The sequence below is a fragment of the Salmo salar genome, chromosome ssa22 (assembly GCF_905237065.1).
Source record: "Salmo salar chromosome ssa22, Ssal_v3.1, whole genome shotgun sequence".
Lineage (NCBI taxonomy): Eukaryota > Metazoa > Chordata > Actinopteri > Salmoniformes > Salmonidae > Salmo > Salmo salar.
In genome coordinates this window covers 13,445,129-13,460,162 of record NC_059463.1, presented here as the reverse complement: position 1 = coordinate 13,460,162, position 15,034 = coordinate 13,445,129, and positions in this window count along the sequence as shown.

Here is a 15,034-nt window from a genome sequence, read left to right as displayed (position 1 = left end):
TTAACATAGTGATGCATGTCATATCTCTCTTGTCGTACAAGTATTTGACTTACAATGACATAGTCTGGTCACAATAATTCCCATCCAATATATTTTGACACACATGGCTAGGGAAACCCCTTATCACCCAGTAACTCTCCCTCTGACCATATTTTCTTCTTTCCTCAGGCTAATGATATCTGTGCCCTGTTGATGGACACTATGCCCCTTGGCACAGAGAAGAGGACTGCAGGTAGCCTAGCTGTTAAGAGCATTGGGCCAGTAACCGACCAAGGTTATACAGGAGGAAATCTGCCTAATTCCTCCTGCATGTCGCTCTAGATAAGAGCATCTGCTAAATAACACATTTTGTTAAAGAAGAGGGATTGATCAGCTCAAATTCTCGTCTCTGGAGGGGACAAAATACATTTCTCAATCTGCACTTGATTTGGCCACCCAGCTGAATGGACTAACATTCTAATGCATAAATCCTTTAGCTATTGTATTTTAACATTTTGTGTGTATACAAGCTTGCAGGTTATTATGATAGTATGTATAGGCTAAACACTGACTTTCTGTACATTACCTTGTAAATAATGGATGACGTCTGCCTCGTCCCTTTGCAAGGTCATTTTTACAAGGTAATGTACAGAACGGAGGCGTTATTCTGCCTTATATCACAGTTGCCAAGGAAAACAATACTAAAGCACATATTTATCAGTTGAAATAAACATTTTCATTGATATCTTCATTTCTATGAGAGGATTCATACACTACATTACCAAAAGTATGTGGACACCTGCTCGTCGAACATCTCATTGCAAAATCATGGGCATTAATATGGAGTTGGGGTCCCCCCTTTGCTGTTATAATAGCCTCCACTCTTCTGGGAAGGCTTTCCACTAGATGTTGGAACATTCCTCCTCCACCAAACTTTACATTTGGCACTATGCATTGGGGCAGGTAGTCCGTTGGACTGCCAGATGGTGAAGCATGATTCATCAATCCATATAAGGTGTTTCCACTGCTCCAGAGTCCAATAGCGGCAAGCTTTACACCACTCCAGCCGACGTTTGGCGTTGCACATGGTGATCTTAGACTTGTGTGCGGCTGCTCGGCATGGAAACCCATTTCATAAAGCTCCCGACGAACAGTTATTGTGCTGACGTTGCTTCCAGAGGCAGTTTGGATCTCGGTAGTGAGTGTTGCAACAGAGGACAGATGATCTTTACACGCTACATGCTTCAGCACTCGGTGGTCCCGTTCTTTGAGCTTGTGTGGCCTACCACTGAGCCGTTGTTGCTCCTAGGCATTTCCATTTCAAAATAACAGCACTTACTGTTGACCGGGGCAGCTCTTGAAGGGTAAACATTTGACGAACTGACTACTTGGAAAGCTGGCATCCTATGACGGTGCCACGTCTTCAGAAAGCCATTCTGCTGACAATGTTTGTTTATGGAGATTGCATGGCTGTGTGCTTGATTTATACACCTGTCATCAACAGGTCTGTCTTCTACACAGTACCAGTCAAAAGTTTGGATACACCTACTCATTCAAAGGTTTTTCTTTATTTTTACTATTTTCTACATTGTAGAATAATAGTGAAAACATCAAAACTATGAAATAACACATATGTAATCATGTAGTAACCAAAAAAAGTGACTATTCAAAGTAACCTTTGCCTTGATGACAGCTTTGCACACTTTTGGCATTCTCTCAACCTGGAATGCAGGTTGAGAGATGTGCCTTGTTAAAAGTGCCTTGTTAAAAGTCTTGTTGTGCCTTGTTAAAAGTCAATTTGTGGAATTTATTCCCTTGACAAGGTAGAGGTGGTATACAGAATATAGCCATATTTGGTAAAATACCAAGTCCATATTATAGCAAGAACAGCTCAAATAAGCAAAGAGAAACGACAGTCCACCATGACTTTAAGACATGAAGTTCAGTCAATCCAGAAAATTTAAAGACCTTTGAAAGTTTCTTCATGTGCAGTTGCAAAAAAACATCAAGAGCTATGATGAAACAGGCTCTCATGAGGACTGCCACAGGAATGGAAGACCCAGAGTTACCTCTGCTGAACAGGATAAGTTCATTAAAGTTACCAGCCTCAAAAATGGGCAATTAACTACACCTCAGATTGCAGCCCAAATAAATCCTTCACAGAGTTCAAGTAACAGACACATCTCAACATCAACTGTTCAGAGGAGACTGTGTGAATCAGGCCTTCATGGTCGAATTTCTGCAAAGAAGCTACTATTAAATGGTACCAATAAGAAGCGACTTGCTTGAGCCAAGAAACATGTGCAATGGACATTAGCCTAGTGGAAATCTGTCTTTTGGTCTGATGAGTCCAAATTTGGACAATTTGATAAATTATATAATCGGGCAGTAACATAACAAAATGTGAAAAACGTCAAGGGGTCTGAATACTTTCTGAAGGCAATTTTCAAATCTTTAGGAACAACATTTGGTAAAGATATTATCAGGGATCAAGGTAAGACACAGATGCAGACTGTCGAAGTAACAATGTTTATTGTAGCAACAGGGGCAGGCAAAGACAGGTCAAGGCAGGCAGGGGTCAGAAATCCAGGATAAGGCAAAGGTACCGGACGGCAGGCGGACTCAGGGTCAGGCAGAGTTCAGTAATCCAGGCTCAGGGTCAGGCAGAGAGGTCACGTGGGCGGGTACAGGGTCAGGACAGGCAAAGGTCAAAAACCAGGAGGACGAGGAAAGAGAGGCTGGGAAACAAAAGGCGCTGACAGGAAAAATGCTGGTAAGCTTGAACAAACAAGACGAAAGGGCAACAAACAGACAGAGAACACAGGTATAAATACACAGGGGATAATTTGGAAGATGGGCGACACCTGGAGGGGTGTGGAGACAAGCACAAGGACAGGTGAAACAGATCAGGGCGTGAAAGATATACGTTAGTGGCTTAGTAAGCGAGGAAGACACTGATTTCACCAAGGAGGCATCAATCTCATCATGGCCTGCTGCTGAGATCTTTAAGTTACCAATTACCCCCATCCCTAAGGACACATCAGGAGGAAGTAGGGAACAGGAATTGTCAGTTAATGTAATCCAAGGGATTTCCATCAGTTTTCAAAATGTTCTTTGACAGAGAGGAACCCACATTCACAAAAAAGTTATTAAATTCACATGAAATAACACCAGGATCACTATAGGTCTTATTTCCAACAATAAATTGAGATGGAATAGTTGTAGATGCCGTTTTATTATTCAACAGTTGATTGATGATTTTCCAAGTTGACTTCATATTATTTAAGGATTCTTGGAATTTGTGAGTAGAATTTATTTTGGGGGATATGCAAAGTAGGTGAGTAAATTTGTTCTTATACCTTTTGTAATTTGCAGAATTCAGGGGAGAGAGATCTGTGAAACACTTTTTTACAACTTCTTTAACTGAGGATTTTTTGAGACCAGGTTGTAAACCAAGGTTTCCAGAATCCTTCTGCTGCTCACTTACGTGGTTTAACTAAGGGAAATCAGTGATGAAATAAAGAATGAAAAGATGGGAGAAAAGTCTGGTAAGCAGACTCCACATCGGCCTGATTACAAACATTTTCCCATAAAATATCATCAATTGACATCTTAAAGCACTCACAATTACTTTTGTTAAATATTCTAAAATGAATGCTACTAATCATTCCCATCTGTTCATTTCCAGCTGCCAAAGAGAAGTGGAAAATTAGAAAGCGGTCAGAAATGTCAGTATAAAGTATTATTAGCCACATTATTCAAAGAATTTGTTAAAATAATAATAAAATAAGGGTGGCAGATGAAATGGTCAGTCTTGTGGGCTTATAGATGATGGGATACAGATAGCTGGAATATGAATTATAAAAAAAATCTGATGTCAGTGAGTGGTTCTATAAAAGTATGTTGTAATCACCCAATAGAAAACACATGTTATCGTCATTAATAATCAAATCCAAGGTTGGTGCAAGGATATCAATTAAACTAACAATGTCAGAATCAGGTGGCTGATAGAAGCATCCAATTACCCCTTTTTTTACCACCAGAAAATGAACAGGAGGGAATTTCTATGAAAAGAGATTCAACATCAATGTTATCAGATGTAAGCGTGAGGTCCTCTCTTACAAAGAATTGAAAAAGTTTATGAACAAAAATGGACACTCCTCCTCCCACACGTGATGTCCTACAGTGGTGAACAGCATTATAAGGGGACATGTCATAAAGCACGGTTGGTTCTTCAGTCAACCATGTTTCTGAAAGGGCAACAATGGGAAATTCATGACTGAGAGAAGACAGATAATGAACAAGGTGGTCATGATTTTTAGGAAGACTGAACATTCAATCGAAAGGCAAGTTTGTCTTGGAATTAGATTGACTGCTTTACAGGTTGTTAAATTGCTTAACATTATAGTAATCACAAGTTATAGACTTATTTCTCGTACATTTCAGGAAATTTCAATCTGGATCAACACAATCATTATATTTATCATTCGCTTTATTAATATCTAATGGGTTAAAGACCATGTTATCAGGGTTGATATCCTGCCCAACTAAGAGAGATACACAGTTGGAATCATCCAGAGAGTGGAACGGAAACATCGAAGTGTATGCCTCACATGTCCAATACAACCATACATTTGTGTTAGTTTTATCAATAGGGGTGCACTTCCTGTGGAATGCGCATTGACACAGTCCACATAACACCACTGAAGACTTCAGAGGGTTATGACATTTAGAGCAATGTGTGTTTTTTTGGTCATGAGGTTAGGGGAAACACATGAACAACATAGAGTAAATATATATGTGTGTGTGTGTTAAATCAGTGGACTATAGCGGAGTTACTTGCCATAGACCTACGAGGAGAAGGGGGGGGGGGCTGTCCATCAGGGAAGAAAGTGCCATTCCTACACACCCTCTCCATCTCAATGAGTTTAGGGTCCAGTTTGTGATGATCTGCCAGGAGTTTCTTGGCCTTGACTTCTGTGTCATGCCAAGTTTCAGTCTTTACATCCTCAATTCCATTGATTAAAATGCTATTGCACCTCCATTGGTTTTCGAGGTAGTCTACTTTGGAAGAGTGCTTGTCAAGTGTTGTTTAGAAATTTGTTTAGAAACTCTCACAGAATACCACCCTGCATCCCACTGCTGGCTTGCTTCTGAAGCTAAGCAGGGTTGGTCCTGGTTGGTCCCTGGAATGGACACCAGATTCTGCTGGAAGTGCTGTTGGAGGGTCAGTAGGAGGCACCCTTTCCTCCGGTCTAAAAAAATATCCCAATTCCCCAGGGCAGTGATTGGGGACATTGTCCTGTGTAGTGTGCTGTCTTCAGATGGGACGTTAAATGGGTGTTCTGGCTCTCTGTGGTTGCTAAAGATCCCATGGCACTTATTGTAAGAGTAGGGGTGTTAACCCTGGGGTCCTGGCTAAATTCTCAATCTCTCCATCATGCTGCTCTCTTTGATGAAAACCTGCTCCAGAGTGCTCAGGACCTCAGACTGGGGCGAAGGTTCACCTTACAACACAACGACCCTAAGGACACAGCCAAGACAATGCAGGAGTGGCTTCGGGACAAGTCTCTGAATATTCTTGAGTGGTCCAGCCAGAGCCCAGACTTGAACCCGATTGAACATCTCTGCAGAGATCTGAAAATAGCTGTGCAGCGACGCTCCCTATCCAATCTGACAGCGCTCGAAAGGATCTGCAGAGAAGAATGGGAGAAACTCCCCAAATACAGGTGTGACAAGCTTGTAGCGTCATACCCAAGAAGACTTGAGGCTGAAATCTCTGCCAAAGGTGCTTCAACAAAGTACTGAGTAAAGGGTATGAATACTTATTTAAATGTGATATTTCAGGGGGGTTTGGGTTTTGTTGCAAAAATAAAAATAAAAACAGTTTTTGCTTTGTCATTATGGTATATTGTGTGTAGATTGATGAGGGAAGAAAACAATTTAATACATTTTAGAATAAGGGTGTAGCTTAACAAAATGTGGAAAAAGTCAAGGGGTCTGAATACTTTCCGAAAGCACTGTACATATCCAATAATGTGCTGATGTATGATTTGCAGTCCGGTTTTAGAAAGTCACATTCAACTGATTCATGTTACCTGTATTTAACTGACCGCATTAGGAAAGATATTGAGGATGGAACATTTTGTGGGATGGTGTTACTGGACCATCAGAAAAGCTTTGATATAGTAGAGCACCAGATATTACTCTACAAGCCAAGGGCCCTAGATTTTAGCAGCATAGCAGTAGAGTGGTTCAAGTCGTAACTGTCAGGAAGGTATCAGAGGGTTGATGTCAATGGCACCTCATCAGGTGCAAGGTTAATCAGCTGTGGAGTGCCACAAGGAAGTGTTTTAGGGCCACTACTTTTCATGTTATATGTCAATGATAGCAAATCAGCTTGTTCCTGTCAGCTGTTTTCATATGTAGATGTTTCAGCTCTTTTGGTCTCTCACAAAGACAAGAGTATGGTTGACAGCCAACTTAGTGCAGAACTGATGAGTATCACTAACTGGCTGTCAGAAAACAAGCTGTCTCTTCATTTGGGAAAAATAGAGAGTGTTATTTTACTCTAGGCTAGTTAGATCACTAGGCTTTAGAGTCACAGTTGGTGACACAGCGGTTACTGCCAAGAACTGTGTTAAATACTTAGGCTGTGAACTACATTTACATTTACATTTAAGTCATTTAGCAGACGCTCTTATCCAGAGCGACTTAGACAGGTTCTTGACAGGGGAGTGCATGGGGCATAATGTAATTGCCAAGGATTACCAGAAAGTGACATCTCTGGCCAGAAAAGCCACATTTCTAGATAAAAGAACCTTGAAAACACTTGCAGCAGCATTAGTGCAGCCTCACTTTGACTATGCGTGCACTACCTGGTTCAGTAGCTGCCCTAAGTTCCATCAAGAACAAGCTACAGACAGGGTCATTCTGAATCTTAGCCCTTGGACTCGTGTTGGTCCTTCTCAGCTCAGTGAACTACAGTGGCAATCAGTTGATAAAAGGGTCATTCAGCTGAAGCTCGGATTGGCCCATAAAATTGTGTATGGTACAGTCCCCCAGTATCTAAAGAACTATCTCACTACTGTTAGGGACTGTCATTCTTATGCCACGAGAGGCAGTGCCACAGATTTTTGACATGTCGATTCAAGAGCGGTACTGGCCAGAACATGTGTTTATCTATGACAGTGGTAGAGTGGAAAAAACGCCACGCTGAGATAACCGTTTCTGCCGGTCTTTGGTTCAACCACTCCTGCAAGGCTTGGTTAATGTTGGGATAGCTTCTTAGAAGAAAAAGAAACGCACACCTATTAAGGCGAGGTGCTGGCTAACGGAGTAGAACATTTGAAAATAAGGGAGAGCCGCACACTCTAGGAGCTCAGATGCAAAAATGTTACATCCAACGTTGGATATAAAATCTTTGCATCTGAGCTCCTAGAGTGTGCGGCTTTCCCTTATTTTCAAGGGATAGCTTCTTAACCAAGTGTAAAGCCACTCTGCTAGTGGATTTGTTTGATGTGTATATTACCTTTTTTGATAACACGTTATGACACGGTCATAACCATGTCATAATATGTAATAACAGCTGACAGAACTTGTCATAACCTGCTGTAATATGGTCATAACACTGTCATGAACCATGTATTTAGACCTGTTGTGACATATATTGCGTTATTTTATGTCCGGTTATGACACCTACATAAGAGTGTCAAAACCCACAAAACCTACCACACAAGGCAAAACATTCCATTCCACCGTAGCCTACATGTCAACAGTATGTTTATGTTCTTTAAAAAAAAAATCAATTGTCCAATGTAAATTATCATTGTAAGTGTGCACACATTGATGTCAGACAATGCTCTGTTGCTGATGACTTGGATGAATGAAGGAGCAGAATTCAGGAGCAGGACAAGACACCCTCTTTTTGACTGATGACTGAGATAAGGGCATGTACGTTAAAGGCCTATCTGGCTTATACAATAATGATGGTCATAATGATTTCTTTACAGTGTCATAAAGTGTATTTTCTTAGTCCAAGTAAAGTGACACAGAAAGGTCATAATGCTTCTTGACAGTGTCATCAAGTGTATTTTCTTCGTCCAAGTATTGTGACACAGGATGGTTATTTAAAATATGTTATTAAGTTATTTAAAATATGATGAAACAAATATGACTGTAAAGAATTAATTACAAGGAAAAAACTAATTTGAGTAAATGCGGGTTTTGACAATCTTATGTAGGTGTCATAACCAGACATAAAATAAAAGTTTGGACACATCTACTCATTCAAGGGTTTTTCTTTATTTTTACAATTTTCTACATTGTAGAATAATAGTGAAGACATCAACACTATGAAATAACACATATGGAATCATGTAGGAATCCAAAAAGTGTTCAACAAATAGCCACCCTTTGTCTTAATGACAGTTTTGCACACTCTTGGCATTCTCTCAAACAGCTTCACCTGGAATGCTTTTCCAACAGTCTTGAAGGAGAACCCACATATGCTGAGAACTTGTTGGCTGCTTTTCCTTCACTCTGCGGTCCAACTCATCCCAAAACATCTCAATTGGGTTGAGGTCGGGCGATTGTGGAGGCTAGGTCATCTGATACAGCACTCCATCACTCTCCTTGGTCAATTAGCCCTTACACAGCCTGGAGGTGTGTTTTGGGTCATTGTCCTGTTGAAAAACAAATGATAGTCCCACTAAGCTCAAACCAGATGGGATGGCGTATCGCTGCAGAATGTTGTGGTAGACATGCTGGTTAATGTGCCTTGAATTCTAAATAAATCGATGACAGTTTCACCAGCAAAGCACCCCCACACCATCACACCCCCTCCTCCATGCTTCATGGTGGGAACCACACATGCGAAGACCTTCCGTTCACCGACTCTGCATCTCCCAGCGACACAGTGGTTGGAACCAAAAATCTCAAATTTGGACTCATCAGACCAACGGACAGACTTCCACCAGTCTAATGTCCATTGCTCGTGTTACTTGGCCCAAGCAAGTATCTTCTTCTTATTGGTGTCCTTTAGTAGTGGTTTCTACCATTTTTAAAAGGGGGAGATCCAACTATTTTAAATAATTATAGGCCAATCGCAAAGCTGTCACCCCTGGTGAAAATACTTTAAATCCTTTTTAGTGAACAGCTAAAATATTTTTTATATACTAACTCTATTTTATCAATGTACCAATCGGGCTTCAGGAAGATGCATAGTTACAGCAGTCATGAAGGTTTTATATGATTTCACTGAAGCCCTTGACAAAAAACAGCACTGTGTCTCACTTTTTATTGATCTCTCTAAGGCATTTGATACAGTTGATCATACTATACCGAGGCAGAGATTGTCGAGCACAGGTCTTTCGGAGCATGCAGTTGCATGGTTTGTTAACTATCTGTCTGATAGAGCTCAGTGCACTCAATTTGATGGGTTCATGTCTGTTAAATTGTCTGTCTGTAATGGTGTGCCCCAGGGCTCTGTACTTGATCCCCTATTATTCACTATTTATAGAAATAAATAAGACTAAAATTGGCTAAATGCTGAATGTGCTGATGATACTGTTATTTATTGTTGTGCCTCATCTCTCACAAAAGCTTTCCAGAACTTGCAAACTGCTTTTTATTCTGTTCAACATACCTTGTGTAAATTGAAGCTTATCCTCACAACTAAACTAATGGTATTTTCTAAAGCAAGAAATAGACCTCTGAACCTTTTTTACCTGCCAGGTCAATGAGATTGAGACTGTAACCGGATATAAATATCTTGGAATTTTAATTGATGACTGCCTGTAATGTATGTATATGGGAGGCGAAGTCAAGTGCAGGAGAGCGGAGTATAATAAACAGGCGCACTTTAATACCCGTTACTAAATGACAGCACATAACACATACAAGTGCCAAAAACACGGTCTAAAACAAAAGTGCAACGCCTGACAAATAATCCACGTAACAAATAACAATCACTCACAAATACAACATGGGGAACAGAGGGTTAAATAATAAACAAGTGATAGGTGAGTGAAGCCAGGTGTGATAAGACAAAGACAAAACAAATGGAAAATGAAAAGTGGATCGGTGGTGGCTAGAAAGCCGGTGATGTCGACCGCCGAACGAACAAGAAGAGGGACCGACTTCGGCGGAAGTCGTGACAGTATCCCCCCTTGACGCGCGGCTCCAGCAGCGCGCCGACACCGACCTCGAGGACGACCCGGAGGACGAGGCACAGGGCGATCCAGATGGAGACGGTGGAAATCCCGCAGCAACGAAGGGTCCAGGACGTCCTCCACCAGCACCCAGCATCTCTGTCAAGGCATCTCTGCCTTGAAAGGGTGGCTACTTTGAAGAATCTCAAATATAAAATATGTTTAGATTTGTTTAACACTTTTTTGGTTACTACATGATTCCATATGTGTTATATCATAGTTTTGATGTCTTCACTATTATTCTACAATGTAGAAAATAGTAAAAATAAAGAAAAACCCTTGAATGAGTAGGTTTGACCAAACTTTTGACTGGTACTGTACATATAAAAAAATATATATTTATATGGGGGTGTCAGGTGCGTCGTAAAAATTGGACCAAAACGCAGCGGGTATATATCTTCTTTTATTAGAAGGAAAACAAAACAAAACACTTACACAAAAACAACGACAAAAAACAGTCCTGTGAGGCTACACAGCTATACATGGAACAACTACACACAAAACCCATGGGAAAACACCCCTACTAAATAGGACTTTCAATTAGAGGCAACTAGGAACAGCTGCCTCCAATTGAAGGTCAACCCAATGACCTAAACATAGAAATAGAAGAACTAGAACAAACATAGAAATATATTAACATAGAATATAACCCAAAAAACCCGAAACACACAAAACAAACACACTTCTGCCACGTCCTGACCAACTACAATAACAAAATGACCCCTTTACTGGTCAGGACGTGACAGGGGGATTGGAAATGATGCAGACAATTACATTGATGGAAGCCACAATCTATCTGCAATATTAAAGCAAATTTACCCCTCATCAACAACAAAAAATTATAGCTTGAAGAATGTTTAAATGAATGATGGGAAAATATTGTACAATCCAGGTGTGCAAAGCTCTTAAAGACTTATCCAGAAAGACTCACAGCTGTAATTGCTGCCAATGGTGATTCTAACATGTATTCATTCAGGGGTGTGAATACTTACGTAAATAAGATTTTTCTGTATTCCATTTTCAATAAATTTGCTAACATTTCGGCAAACATTTTGTTCACTTTGCCATTATGGGGTCTTGTGTGTAGATGAGTGAGATAAAAACGTGTTTTAATCAATTATGAATTCAGGCTGTAACACAACAAAATGTGGAATAAGTCATGGGGTATGCATTTTAATGAGGGAAATAAGTATTTGACCCCTCTGCAAAACATGACTTAGTACTTGGTGGCAAAACCCTTGTTGGCAATCACAGAGTTCAGACGTTCCTTGTAGTTGGCCACCAGGTTTGCACACATCTCAGGAGGGATTTTGTCCCACTCCTCTTTGCAGATCTTCTCCAAGTCATTAAGGTTTCGAGGCTGACGTTTGGCAACTCGAACCTTCAGCTCCCTCCACAGATTTTCTATGGGATTAAGGTCTGGAGACTGGCTAGGCCACTCCAGGACCTTAATGTGCTTCTTCTTGAGCCACTCCTTTGTTGCCTTGGCCGTGTGTTTTGGTCATTGTCATGCTGGAATACCCATCCACGACCCATTTTCAATGCCCTGGCTGAGGGAAGGTGGTTCTCACCCAAGATTTGATGGTACATGGCCCCGTCCATCGTCCCTTTGATGCGGTGAAGTTGTCCTGTCCCCTTAGCAGAAAAACACCCCCAAAGCATAATGTTTCCACCTCCATGTTTGACGGTGGAGATGGTGTTCTTGGGGTCATAGGCAGCATTCCTCCTCCTCCAAACACGGCGAGTTGAGTTGATGTCAAAGAGCTCCATTTTGGTCTCATCTGACCACAACACTTTCACCAGTTGTCCTCTGAGTCATTCAGATGTTCATTGGCAGACTTCAGATGGGCCTGTATATGTATTCTTGAGCAGGGGGACCTTGCGGGCGCTGCAGGATTTCAGTCCTTCACGGCGTAGTGTGTTACCAATTGTTTTCTTGGTGACTATGGTCCCAGCTGCCTTGAGATCATTGACAAGTTCCTCCCGTGTAGTTCTGGGCTTATTCCTCACCGTTCTTATGATCATTGCAACTCCACGAGGTGAGATCTTGCATGGAGCCCCAGGCCGAGGGATATTGACAGTTCTTTTGTGTTTCTTCCATTTGCGAATAATCGCACCAAATGTTGCAACCTTCTCACCAAGCTGCTTGGCGATGGTCTTGTAGCCCATTCCAGCCTTGTGTAGGTCTACAATCTTGTCCCTGACATCCTTGGAGAGCTCTTTGGTCTTGGCCATGGTGAAAAGTTTGGAATCTGATTGATTGATTGCTTCTGATGACAGGTGTCTTTTTTACAGGTAACAAGGTAACAAGGAGCACTCCCTTTAAGAGTGTGCTCCTAATCTCAGCTCGTTATCTGTATAAAAGACACCTGGGAGCCAGAAATCTTTCTGATTGAGAGGGGGTCAAATACTTATTTCCCCCATTAAAATGCAAATCAATTTATAACATTTTTGACATGCGTTTTTCTGGATATTTTTGTTGTTAGTCTGTCTCTCACTGTTCAAATAAACCTACCATTAAAATTACAGACTGATAATTTCTTTGTCAGTGGGAAAACGTACCAAATCAGCAGGGGATCAAATATTTTTTCCCCCACAGTAGGTCTGTAGCAGTTTGGGTCATGAGTGTCCCCCCCTTTGAAGAGGGGGATGACCGCAGCTGCTTTCCAATCTTTGGGAATCTCAGACGACACAAAAGAACAGGCTAGTAATGGGGTTGCAACAATTTCGGCAGATAATTTTAGAAAGACAGGGTCTAGATTGTCTAGCCCAGCTGATTTGTAGGGGTCCAGATTTTGCAGCTCTTTCAGAACATCAGCTGACTGGATTTGGGAGAAGGAGAAATGTGGAAGGCTTGGGTGAGTTACTGTGGGGGGTGCAGTGCTGTTGACCGGAGTAGGGGTAGCCAGGTGGAAAGCATGGCCAGCCATAGAAAAATGCTTATTGAAATTCTCAATTATAGTGGATTTATCGGTGGTAACAGAGTTTCCTATCCTCAGTGCAGTGGGCAGCTGGGAGGAGGTGCTCTTATTCTCCAAGGACTTTACAGTGTCCCGGAACTTTTTTGAGTTTGTGTTGCAGGAAGCAAATTTCTGCTTGAAAAAGCTAGCCTTGGCTTTTCTAACTGCCTGTGTATATTGGTTTCTAACTTCCCTGAAAAGTTGCATATCACGGGGGCTGTTCGATGTTAATGCAGAACGCCACAGGATGTTTTTGTGTTGGTTAAGGGCAGCGAGGTCTGGAGAGAACCAAGGGCTATATCTGTTCCTGGTTCTAAATTTCTTGAATGGGGCATGCTTAATTAAGATGGTGAGGAAGCCATTTAAAAAAAATAACCAGGCATCCTCTACTGAAGGGATGAGGTCAATATCCTTCCAGGATACCCGGGCCAGGTCGATTAGAAAGGCCTGCTCGCTGAAGTGGTTCAGGGAACGTTTGACAGTGATGAGTGGAGGTCGTTTGACCGCTGACCCATTACGGATGCAGGCAATGAGGCAGTGATCGCTGAGATCTTGGTTGAAAACAGCAGAGGTGTATTTAGAGGGCAAGTTGGTTAGGATGATGTCTATGAGGGTGCCCGTGTTTACGGCTTTGGGGTGGTACCTGGCAGGTTCATTGATAATGTGTGTGAGATTGAGGGCATCAAGCTTAGATTGTAGGATGGCTGGGGTGTTAAGCATGTCCCAGTTTAGGTCACCTAGCAGCACGAGCTCTGAAGATAGATGGGGGGCAATCAGTTCACATATGGTGTCCTGAGCACAGCTGGGGGCAGAGGGTGGTCTATAGCAGGCGGCAACGGTGAGAGACTTGTTTTTAGAGAGATGGATTTATAAAAGTAGAAGTTCAAATTGTTTGGGTACAGACCTGGATAGTAGGACAGAACTCTGCAGGCTATCTCTGCAGTATATTGCAACACCGCCCCCTTTGGCCTTTCTATATTGTCTGAAAATGTTGTAGTTAGGGATGGAGATTTCAGAGTTTTTGGTGGTCTTCCTAAGCCAGGATTCAGACACGGCTAGGACATCCGGGTTGGCAGAGTGTGCTAATGCAGTGAATTGAACAAACTTAGGGAGGAGTCTTCTAATGATAAGATGCATGATACCAAGGCTATTACGGTTAGAGAAGTCATCAAAAGAGAGCGCCTGGGGAATAGGAGTGGAGCTAGGCACTGCAGGGCCTGGATTCACCTCTACATCGCCAGAGGAACAGAGGAGGAGTAGGATAAGGGTACAGCTAAAAGCTATGAGAATTGGTCGTCTAGGACGTCCGGAACAGAGAGTAAAAGGAGCAGGTTTCTGGGGGCAATAAAATAGCTTCAAGGTATACTGTACAGACAAAGGTATGGTAGGATGTGAATACAGTGGAGGTAAAGCTAGGCATTGAGTGATGATGAGAGAGATATTGTCTCTAGAAACATCATTGAAACCAGGTGATGTCATCGCATGTGTGTGTGTTGGAACTGAGAGGTTGGATAAGGTATAATGAGCAGGGCTAGCGGCACTACAGTGAAATAAGCCAATAAACACTAACCAGAACAGCAATGGACAAGGTATATTGACATTAAGGAGAGGCATGCTTAGCCAAGTGATCAAAAGGGTCCAGTGAGTAGTGAGGTTGGTTGCGGTCACGGCGATTCAGACTGCTAGCCGGGCCATGGGTAGCAAGTTGACAGAAGATGGTCAGTTTTTAGCCACCTCGTGCGTTTCCGTTGGTAGATTACTGGGGTTCCGTGTGGTAGAGGGGACCAATCCAATTGGAAAAATAGTTATAGTGGCCCAAGAAAATTGGCCGATAGACCTATTCAGATAGCAGCCGATAAGACAGCTAATGATTAGCTGGCCGCA